Genomic DNA, 10,825 nt, shown 5'->3' on the forward strand with positions numbered 1-10,825 from the left:
TCGAAAGTTGTTTATAAATGTGTACTTGTAAGTCAGTACATATTGTATATTTTATATAATAATTATTGTGGATAACTTTGCTACAAACCTCTAGTACTAGAGTATGTTGAAACAGACATCACCCCCTGTTTATGTTCTTGAGTGCCGCTTAGTGCAGTTGCCCGATCCTCACCTTTACACCCGTGTCTGTTGTGTACAATGTATAACTGAACAAATTTATTGAACGGATTCGTTTATATATTTAGCTTTAAAATGGTAAAAATTTATTTATCAGTTTGTGGAATAGTATTCTCCAGTATTTTGTGCGTTGGATATCAACTTATCTTTACAGTCTCCTAGGTCCACACAGAAGTATTTATGCCTCTCTCTCTCCCCCCCCCCCCCCCCCCCCCCCCCCTCTCTCTCTCTCTCTCTCTCTCTCTCTCTCTCTCTCTCTCTCTCTCTCTCTCTCTCTCTTTGTGTTTGTGTGTGTCTGTATCTGTGTGCGTATGTCTGTCTGTCACAATTCCCGCCGTTACATAACTGAAATACTGTTGAAAAACGGCGTTAAACCCAAGACAAACAAACTGTCTGTCACAAAGCTTGTACAAAACTCTAAGATGAACATTTTTCATCCGATCTTCACCAAATTTGACGAAAATGTGTTTGACAATAAGATCTCGGCCAAGCTCAATAACTTGCCAAATCGACCAAGGCACTTCGGAATTAAGGCCAATGAAACTTGTTTTCTGTAATCAAAGCACTGAAAGTCTGATAAGGCAGTCGCGTTATAATCAAAGCACTGAAAGTCTGATAAGGCAGTTGTGAGAGACATGCGCCTTTCTCAAAAGCATCTCTAGTTTAAGAAATATAATATCGTGATTATTTACTAATTGTTCTATTTTTATAATTTTGATGGTATCCTCATGATGATGATGTTGATGACGACGTTGGGCTATTAATCATACCTTTAAACGCAAAAGTAAAATATGGGGATGATGATGGTTGTAGTAGCGGTTATGATGATGATGATTATACTATGCATTTTACTGTACATTGTGTAATAATTACAGCAGTACAATATTGACATCCGAAACTGGAAATGGTTTTAAAAGTTAATCATGCATTAAATATTAGATTGTGTCACACTTTGCTCATTATACAGCAGTACAATCGATTGTGTTGTTTGATTTAAAGCAGGTATTAAAAGTAAATTTCTTTTGGGCGATGGGTAAAGAAAACATGCAAGTGGACAATAGAAATTTATGCTGGTGTTGGGTAAAGTAGTTAAAATATGGTAGCAACATCTGAAGGTAAGTAGTCAGGTAAAAGCTACATGTTATTAAACCGTTGTCTTTGGTCCCTTTTGTTCTACCATCTAAATCGGTTTATGACCTTATTATTTATATTAACGTTTTTTAATCAAAGACTATTTTGATATGGTTGTTGTAGAATCGGAAGATAAAATTTCGATGTTATTGAAAAGTTGTTTTGGTCCGTTTTGTTCTACCGTATATGATACAGACTATACATTGTTTTATGTCCGTATCTATGTTTAAGGTTGTAATTAAATTGTTTTGCTGTGGCTTTTGTAAAATCAAAATTTCTAAGGAGGTTAAATTGATCGAACTGATTTGAACGGCATATGTCATACAAAATTTGCTTTCGAATTGCGAATTTGACTGCATTTTCAGTGCTAGATGGCTCCTGTGCATGCATGTATAATGTAAGAATATATTTCCTATTATGCTGCCAGTGGCTTAGTCGTACAGGAATTGCAGTAACATTGATTCTTGAATATTGCATCGGTATGATATCTTATTGCCACCACCTATTTAATAATTTTCGTCCACAGTGCCAAGTCTAAGGCTTTGTGACATTATCGTAATAACGAAATCATTCATCAATAATCAAAAACTGTATAGTATTTCTGTTCTTTAGGTATTTTATTTGCGGCGTTAATCCCAACATAATAGATACTAATTTTGATATTTTATTTACTTTTATTTAGATGCTTGTGTATGCAGCCTCTATATCCTCTTGTCACAGGCGTTGTGCTGTCGATATATGTTATTGTACCGGAGCCAAGGAAGAAGCACTGTCGTGTCAAACAGTACAATAGGATTAGAAGGGCAGCATGAGAGCACTGTCAAACCGTTTGGTGGATTGCATGAGAGACTTTGCTAAATCTAAATATACACTCACAGTGGCAGGGTGGCATGACCTTGGTAGAGTTCTTTCACCTTAGACTGGTGAAAGTAAATTGAAACTTTGCTAGCAGGGTAAGCAAAACACTATTAAGTAAAACTGATCTATTCAAATATACGTAATTGCATACTTGAATAATGGCTGAATTATAAAGTACGTGCCTTATCAAGATTATCGCCTGATCTATTTCGGGTTAGAACCAACAAAGTTATGAGGAAAATGTAACTGCTGCATAGCGTTGATTAGATAAAATCAAGAGAAATAATGGTCGAATAGAGTTGAATATAGCTTATATTGCCATCTTTGAAAGTAAATTATCCGAGAAATCTAGCATTATTAAAGAACTGAATGCTTGCATGTGGCTATTCAGTAATTGGATACAATATTCAATGTACCATTTTATGGGCAAATTTTATTTCATAAAATATTTGGTGGCCCTCAACACATTTTGTGCATTTTGGTATTGCATATTGTATACACAGTCATCAGCATAATTTAGGCAATTAGAGCAAAATCCATTATCATGTTGTTGAGAATTCGTTGAGCATCTTTGAGCATCTTGGCCTCGGATTTTCGGCAGCTGAATTTGCTAGCACAATTTACAATTTTGCATTCTCCTTCCAATGTCTAGTACATGTGTGCTTATCATAAATTTAGAACTTCAGCATCATAGCGTTGCCTATTTTGTTTCTATGCAATTTGGCTAGAAATCTGTCATTTCGTGCTTCATTTCATTATTATATAATAGTTCTATCTCATAAAATATGTCATGATATTTCATTAATTTTCTGTAACAATATTATAATAATAAAGTCACGGCATTATCCCATTCAAGTAGCATTTTTTATTTATTGTCAATAGTCAGAAGCAACAGGCTGCTCTTACTGATATATGGTTATAATCTAGGTCAGTTCTCGTCATGGTTAAAACAACATGTCTCTCAGAGTGTGGGCGAGTCTGTCGCTTCTTATATTCATGCCCTACTTTTAAAATAAAAGGTTATTTTACCTATTTGCGTTTAGAATGTTAACAACTATAAATAAATGAAAATTTTCAGAACTTGCCATAGAAGGTGGAAATGTTTTTGCTATACATTCAAAATCTTAAAAAACGTTAACTGAAACAATATTACGCTTTTTAGTACGATTTTTGTTATGGGTTTATTTATCAAAAGGCGTACGTAGGATTTATATAGGCAGATGGCCCCCAATTTTTGAAAAATAATCAGATCGATGACAGTTTTGAAAATCGACAGTTTTCACTAAAATAAACTACCGAACTGTGTCGTTTTTAATAATAACACATTTACAGTATTGATGTAAAATGGATTAAAAATACGACCGGTACAGGCATTTCGCGTTAAAATTGCTGAATTCGGCCATTTCAGACTCAAAATTTGCTTATTAGCAACCCTTGCTTCAAGTAACAAATTATAACAGCTATTTCATTTGTTAATTCTATTTAATATTCTCCTAACCAAAAACTGAAGCAAGGGTGTCTAATAAATGAATTTTGGAAAAAAATGATATTATTTGTCTGGCCTTTCTCACGTATAAGAGTGGCCTCCCTTGAAGCCAGGTGCTCGTTGCCAGGCAATATTATAGATGGCGCCGCTGTCAACATGTGCATGTGAAAACGAAAGTAGATTGTTTATCTAGGAATTATTACAACATTTTACCCTTCTAGGTTGATTTTTAAGGTAAGTAGATAAAATGCTATTTTGTTGTGTTAAATAACTAGGTAAGTATTCATTCGATTCTATTTCAATGGAAATGGAGCATAATTATTGACACACAAGTGGCACAATGGTACAGACTGTTAATGTTATCTGTGACACTCACAATAATTTGCAGTAGGAAGACAAAAAATCTACTGACACAGTGAAAGTGTTTACATTTTGCATTATTTTTCCGATTCAACCTGATGAATGGTGTGTACTCATTGAATACATTTACTGTATATATGAAATTAATGAAGCAGTAATTTGACAAATACAAGCAATGAGACATTATTCATTGATTAAAATATGGAATACTTTTCTGGTGTCCTTCACAAATGAGACAAGTAATCTTTTAGATATAAAAGAATGCTTCAAGGTCAACAGAATATGATTGAAATTATAAAGGCTAATAATGTAATTTCATATTATCATTATTATTGACATATTGTGATGTCTTGCACTAATCAGTGTTTGTTTTGTATTATATTTCAGATATAAAAGTATGAATATTGAGATGATTATTAAGTTACCTTTAACTAGTCAGTGGTCAAATGATATATGTCTTTTTGATAATTGTAAAATTTTCCTTACACACTTTTTCTTATGATAATTATAGGCCTCCCAAGTTAATCTCCACAGTTTTTACCATCTATCTACTTTGTTTCTACTGAAAGTATAAACACTATAAAATAACTATTCTATATTCTGTATATATCCAGGGTTGCAGTGTATCACACGCTCTTTTTGAAATTTCTTTGACCTATATTTTCTAGAGTAAAAGAAAATGTTTGTCATATTTATCAAGAGTAACACCAGATCAAGTGAGACCCAAAATATAGTTGTGGTGTGCGACTTACTTGTTCTCATGACATAATGAAAGATCAGCTGCTGTGGAATGCCAGTCATACACATGTACCTGCCAGAACATTACCTTTTAATTCAAGAAAGTTAAATCAATGTTGTGGCTTTATATCTATAAACCTGAGGTCATATTCATATAGCTTCTAAGATTATTTTCATCTAAGATTATGCATATTGGTTATGTCATAAAATATTATTTGACTTTTTTTATTTTAGGGAGTATTTCTGTGTGTCCTGAAGCATTGAATGCCCCAAAACAACCAGTATGATAAGAAAGTAATTTAGAACTCTTTTCCATGCCTTTCACAAAATTACAAAACCTATAACTGAGGAATTGAATTACCTAAGGAAGATGTGATAAATAAAACTTCAGAACACTAATTATGCCCTGATGTACACACAGATCGTTCCTTGCATTTTTATTTTTATAAAAATGAGAAGATAGTTCATGTATATATTTGTTTCTATACAAGATTCAGAATCAGAATTTCAAAAGGATATATTAAAAACCCATCAAGTTGCTTTATATTACATTACAGACCAGAGTATACAGCTTCCCAAACTGTTGAAAGACAAGACTAAGCTGTTTTTCTATGGACTTGTAAGTATTTTGAATGTTTGATTTCTCTTTTTAACCTTATGATTGAATGATTGAATATTTCATTTCAATTAGTCATGACACTTAGTCTTTTTCTAGTAATTTGCATCTACATTTCAACATGTTTACACTTTTTTTTACACAGAAAGATATTTTTTACTTCTTTCATTCTAGGTATGCTATCTAGATAATGCTATCTAGGTTGAAAACAGCCACAGACAATGAATTTGGAGGTGCATGCTGGAGCATCAGAAAATACATACTTGGAATAAATAATTGCACAATACACATTTACTGAGAAGTGACTAATGTTTATGTTATGTTAAAGTGCAATATCCATATTTGTAGCATTTACTTGGGGGTAGTAGTTACAGTGTTGAAAGAGACTACCAGTGTTACATTTCAATCTCAGTTACAGTGTGGATGCTTATTCTAAATTCTTGATAATCAAGTGTTTTTAATAACTTATGAAAACAATACTAATTATTTACCAAACTGTTTAATTTATCACATTCCTACATCATTATTGTATATAAAATGCTTGTGGTTATATAATATATGTCAGGTTAAATGGTAATAAATTTTGTTTCTGTGTAAATATCTTGCTTTTTGAAAAATGAAAATGATACATTCAGTGGCCATCATCTGTCAACAAGTTATTATAAATGCAACAAAACTGATGAAAAGTTATGCAGTAATTTTCACAAGTTCATTGAATAGCATAACATAGGTAACATTGTATAGTTTTCCTAACCTGTATCTGGGGCCATCATAAATTAATTGCTAGATTAAATTTTCTTCACAAGCGGGGGGGGGGGGGGAGTTTTTTTTTAATTTTCTTTTTATCTCAGATATTTTATTTTTGCTTTAATGAGGAATTAAAGAGAAAAAAATGACATAATTGTAATAGTTATTTTTTGTCAAATGGATTTGGTTATAAACAACAATAACTGAAAGTTAATAATTTATAACATTCTTTATAGAAACTAAAATAGTAAGGGGAGGCATAAATATAGTGGGAGTGGATGATAATCTAACAATTAATATAGTATGGCCTTACAAATATAAATCAATAAATACTTACTGGCAATAATATTGATTAGGTATGATGCAGCTACATGATAAATATATATTTTTGAATGGTGATTTGTTATGAGAAAAAGCTGATATATACAGTCTAGAGTCTTCTAGTAAGCTACATAATTATGATTGGAACTAGCTCCAAATTTCTTTTCTTTAACTTTATAATAAGATCACAAAAATCACAATTATATGAATTCTAATGTCAGTTGTGTAAACAACTGAAAATGCATTGCATTCATTTTCTAAAGTAATAGTTAGCATTTGGCCATATCTCATATTTGGGTTTCAATAACTGGAAAGGGAAGGCAATAAATGGAATTTATGATTATACACAAAATATGGAGAAGACTGAAAGCAGTAACTGATCAACAATTATATATGATAGCAGAATGCTTTAGCTAATGATTGTCAAAATTTATTGTAGTTTACTAGATGATCTCTTTCTTTAAGGGGCTGGTAGGTGAAATGTCAATATCACAGTGACCCTAAGACTGAAATATTTTATTATCTAAAGCTGAATGATAATTTTGCGCATGGCCATCAGGCTTTAAATCATAACAGATGAATAATTTGGGGTAGATCAAAGTTAAAGGTCACTGACAATCAGATAAAGAGTGATTCAGGTTATATAAGCTTGAGAACACTTTCACTTATTATGATCATCCAGCATTATAGCATGAATGCCTATGTTCAGTAGATGACCACTATAGTGTTTGGCAAATAGATCAAATTTGAAATTCAAACCATTCTGAAAATAAATGCAAGTTACATGCCCAGTCACCACTGACAGGCCATCATGGGAGACATAATTTTGTCGTTTTTGTGCACCCCCACCCCCCATGAGTGGTGGAGGCATATAGATTTGCGCTTGTCTGTCCGTCCTTCCGAGAATGTTGTTTCGCGCCTAGCTCCAAAAGTATTTGACGTAGAGTCACAAAACTTTACAGGAATGTTGGTCAGCATGTGTAGTTGTGCACCTGGGGTTTCGCGTCAGGATTCTTTCAGTCGCGTAGGAGTAATGGCCCCTGACTTAGTTAAAAAATTGTCATTTAATGTTGTGTCTCGCGTAGCTTCAAAAGTATTTGACCTAGAGTCACCAAAGTTTACAGGAATGTTGGTCAGCATCTGCAGTTATGCACCCGGTGTCTCGCGTCCGGATTCATTCAGCATTGTAGGAGTTATGGCCCCTGACTAAAAATTGGTCATTTTAGTGTTGTGTCGCGCCTAGCTCCAATAGTATTTGACGTAGTGTCACCAAAGTTTAAAGGAATGTTAGTCAGTATGTGCAGTTATGTACCTGGGGTTTCGCGTCTGGTTTCATTCAGTCGTATAGGAGTTATGGCCCCTGACTTAGTTAAAAAATTGTCATTTAATGTTGTGTCTCGCGTAGCTTCAAAAGTATTTGACCTAGAGTCACCAAAGTTTACAGGAATGTTGGTCAGCATCTGCAGTTATGCACCCGGTGTTTCGCGTCCGGATTCATTCAGCATTGTATGAGTTGTGGCCCCTGACCTAGGAAAAAAATGTCATTTTAATGTTTTGTCGCGCGTACCTCCGAAAATATTTTACCTACAGTCATTATTTCACTACACAAGACCAAACTTCTTGTCCAGACTTACTCAAAAAAAAGTTTGTGAAACATATATGTTGTAATGTACTTGCCTAGAATCATAAAACATTAGAGGATTGTTTTATAGCCTATGAATTGTTCTCTTTAGGATTTTACTCAGCTAGGCCAACTAAGTGAAAAATACATATACGGTTTCTTAAAAGTTTGTGTTGCAAACATCTTAAAAATTGTTTAACCTGAGTCATTAAACCATGTTACAGTGACGGGAAGGGGGCACCTGTGTCCTATGGACACACATATAGTTTCTGTTGCCATTGCTATAAGACCAGCTCTTAAATTGGCCCTCTTCGAAACTGTGCAGTCTCTACTTATTTTTCTCCAGTAAAAGTACTCTAACCTTTGAAACATACATTTTCACTTTTGTTGCCATGGCAAGGAAATATTTTTATACTTTTTTTCGCATGCAAAACAGAGTGAGTTAATTAAACCCATTTCATTACTGCTAACAGATTTATCTTTATAATTTTCAAAGTTGTGACAACAAATAATGAAAACTTACTTATCCTTAGGAAACATTATTAAACAGATAACCAAATGACCTGTTACCATGGCAACTGAAAGGCTCTTTTCTGCTCTCTTTACATGAGCATTATGAATTGACAATTGTAAAAGTGATAAGTTCATTAAATATCCAAACATCAAAATACTGAAGTCATAACATGCAAAAAGTTAAATAATGCTAAATTTTAGCCCCGTTGCCATGGCAACTGAAGGGCTCTTTTCTGCTTTCTTTACCGGAGCATTATAAAATGTCAGTTGTAACAGTGATAAGTCCATTAAATGTACAAACATCAAAATATTGAAGCTATAACATGCAAAAAGTTAGAAAATGCTAAATTTTAGCCCTGTTGCCATGACAACCAACAGTAAAAGTACACGTTTTATACTCAAAAATATACCAGGCCAAGAATTCTACCTCTGTACAAGTTTTAAATCATACTTTGAAACGTTAACAAAATTAAAACAAAATAGAATTGATTTTTTAAGAAATTTTTAGTTTCAGGATTCCAAAGAGTTATTTCCCTTAGTTAAGACCGTTTCTATGACAATTCTGTTAACGGCTTATGAATGTTTGAATAGCTTGATGTGTTGACAGTGATATCTAATCAAACATTTGTAACAGTAATCATTTTTTTTCCAATTTATTTAAGTATACCACCAAGATACGCTAATGCTTTCTTTCACTACAGCACATAAGGTGAACATTAGATTTTCCATAAATTTTTGTCCTTGCAGATTTTAATGTTTATTTTTGGAAAATACATGCATTTTGGTAAAAAACGGCACATATTTTATTATCATTTTGGTGGGGGCCAAAATTGGCCCAAATCCTACGTACCCCTTTTGCATACTAAATCCAAGTATCAATTGTCTTTTCTTTTGTTGTACTTAAAGCGTGATTAACGGTCACAAAACTCTTAATCTGATTCGTTTTAGATTATTGGAATACATGTATTCATGTTAAGGATATCGATTATTCGTAAAATTTGTGACATCGTGTCATGATAAACAGTTTGAGTTGATAGCTACGTTGCAAAACGCATTCGAAGGTGACGTTGAAGAAATCCAAAACGTTGACATGTTTATGTCACACGAGGTTTTCTACATCACAGTCAGCCCTGTGTACTTTTTTGACTCTCCTGTACCGAATTATGTAAATGATGGCCAACTATACCGCTATAATTAAAGAACATTTTCTTCGTAATGATGGTTCTCTGTCAGATATGTATTGGCGTCTTAGTGTTTTCAGTTATCAGCTTTTTGTACTTTAAACATGTGCACGTAGGTTTTATCATCCGTTAGCCAGCTATAACTATAACAGTTGTTCAGTCTTTTTCGGACGCTGCTTCACTTGCTCCATAGTGAGTAAATGAGGTACTCACATAGCAAAAATTCGATATTCCAGTGCTACGTGTTATTAACTCCACCGACAGTTGGACAATCTCTTCCACCACACCATTTACAGTAGCAATGTTTGCCTTAGTAATAGAGGTTTTAGGTTTACCATATCGGGATTTAACTTTGACAGACAACTTTCCAGCTTTAAAACCTTTAAGGACGTTTGCTACAGTTTCGTATTTTTTTCTCAATAATAACTTTGATGAAATGTTTTGTATTAAAAGATCAAGTTATGATGTATTGAAAAATGAAATAAAATACTAGGTCACCAGCTTTGTTTCAATTTAATTTGCCCCTAGATATGGTGCTATTTTTAACATTTTTCAAAATTTCTATAATCCTAAAATATATTTCAGTAAAGTACAATAATCAGCATCAATTTGATATCTGAGCATTTTTATAACGGAAAACAATATATCTATTTAAAACATGCTCAGAGAAATAAAAAAAAATTTGTAGAGAAAGGAATACTTGTTCAGCAGACCTAAGGGCTATTTTTGCATATTTTTGTCAATTTTAAGTTGGTACTTCTGCTATTTTATTGAGTTTCACATAACAGAATTTCATCCAACTCATACCTTTAGTTATGTCCGCCTAATCTAAAACAAAAGAAAATTGATATGTTTATTAGATTTCGCTTAAATCAAATTACAACGAGGTGGGGTGTGGCGGGCATTTAATATACAACGCAGGTAGGTACGAAATACTCTCAGTGTTTGGGCAAATGACTTAGAGATATATCAAATTATCAAAAGGCAGATTTCTTAATAAACGGATTTTAAGGTGATCCTGAAGCATTTTGATGTCATAGAACGATAAAAGTGTCCGCCTTTCTCCGAACAAAACC

At 33.2% G+C, this 10,825-nt stretch overlaps 1 long non-coding RNA gene across 1 annotated transcript; it reads left to right on the forward strand.

Moving 5' to 3' along the window:
- Positions 1–1,447: 1,447 nt before the first annotated feature.
- On the forward strand, positions 1,448–5,927 carry LOC123554516 (uncharacterized). Its single transcript, XR_008369679.1, has 3 exons — positions 1,448–2,261; positions 5,308–5,369; positions 5,541–5,927. It is a non-coding gene; the product is annotated as an uncharacterized LOC123554516 (long non-coding RNA).
- The last annotated feature ends 4,898 nt before the right edge of the window (positions 5,928–10,825 follow it).

The sequence above is a fragment of the Mercenaria mercenaria genome, unplaced genomic scaffold (genome assembly GCF_021730395.1).
Source record: "Mercenaria mercenaria strain notata unplaced genomic scaffold, MADL_Memer_1 contig_689, whole genome shotgun sequence".
Taxonomy (NCBI): domain Eukaryota; kingdom Metazoa; phylum Mollusca; class Bivalvia; order Venerida; family Veneridae; genus Mercenaria; species Mercenaria mercenaria.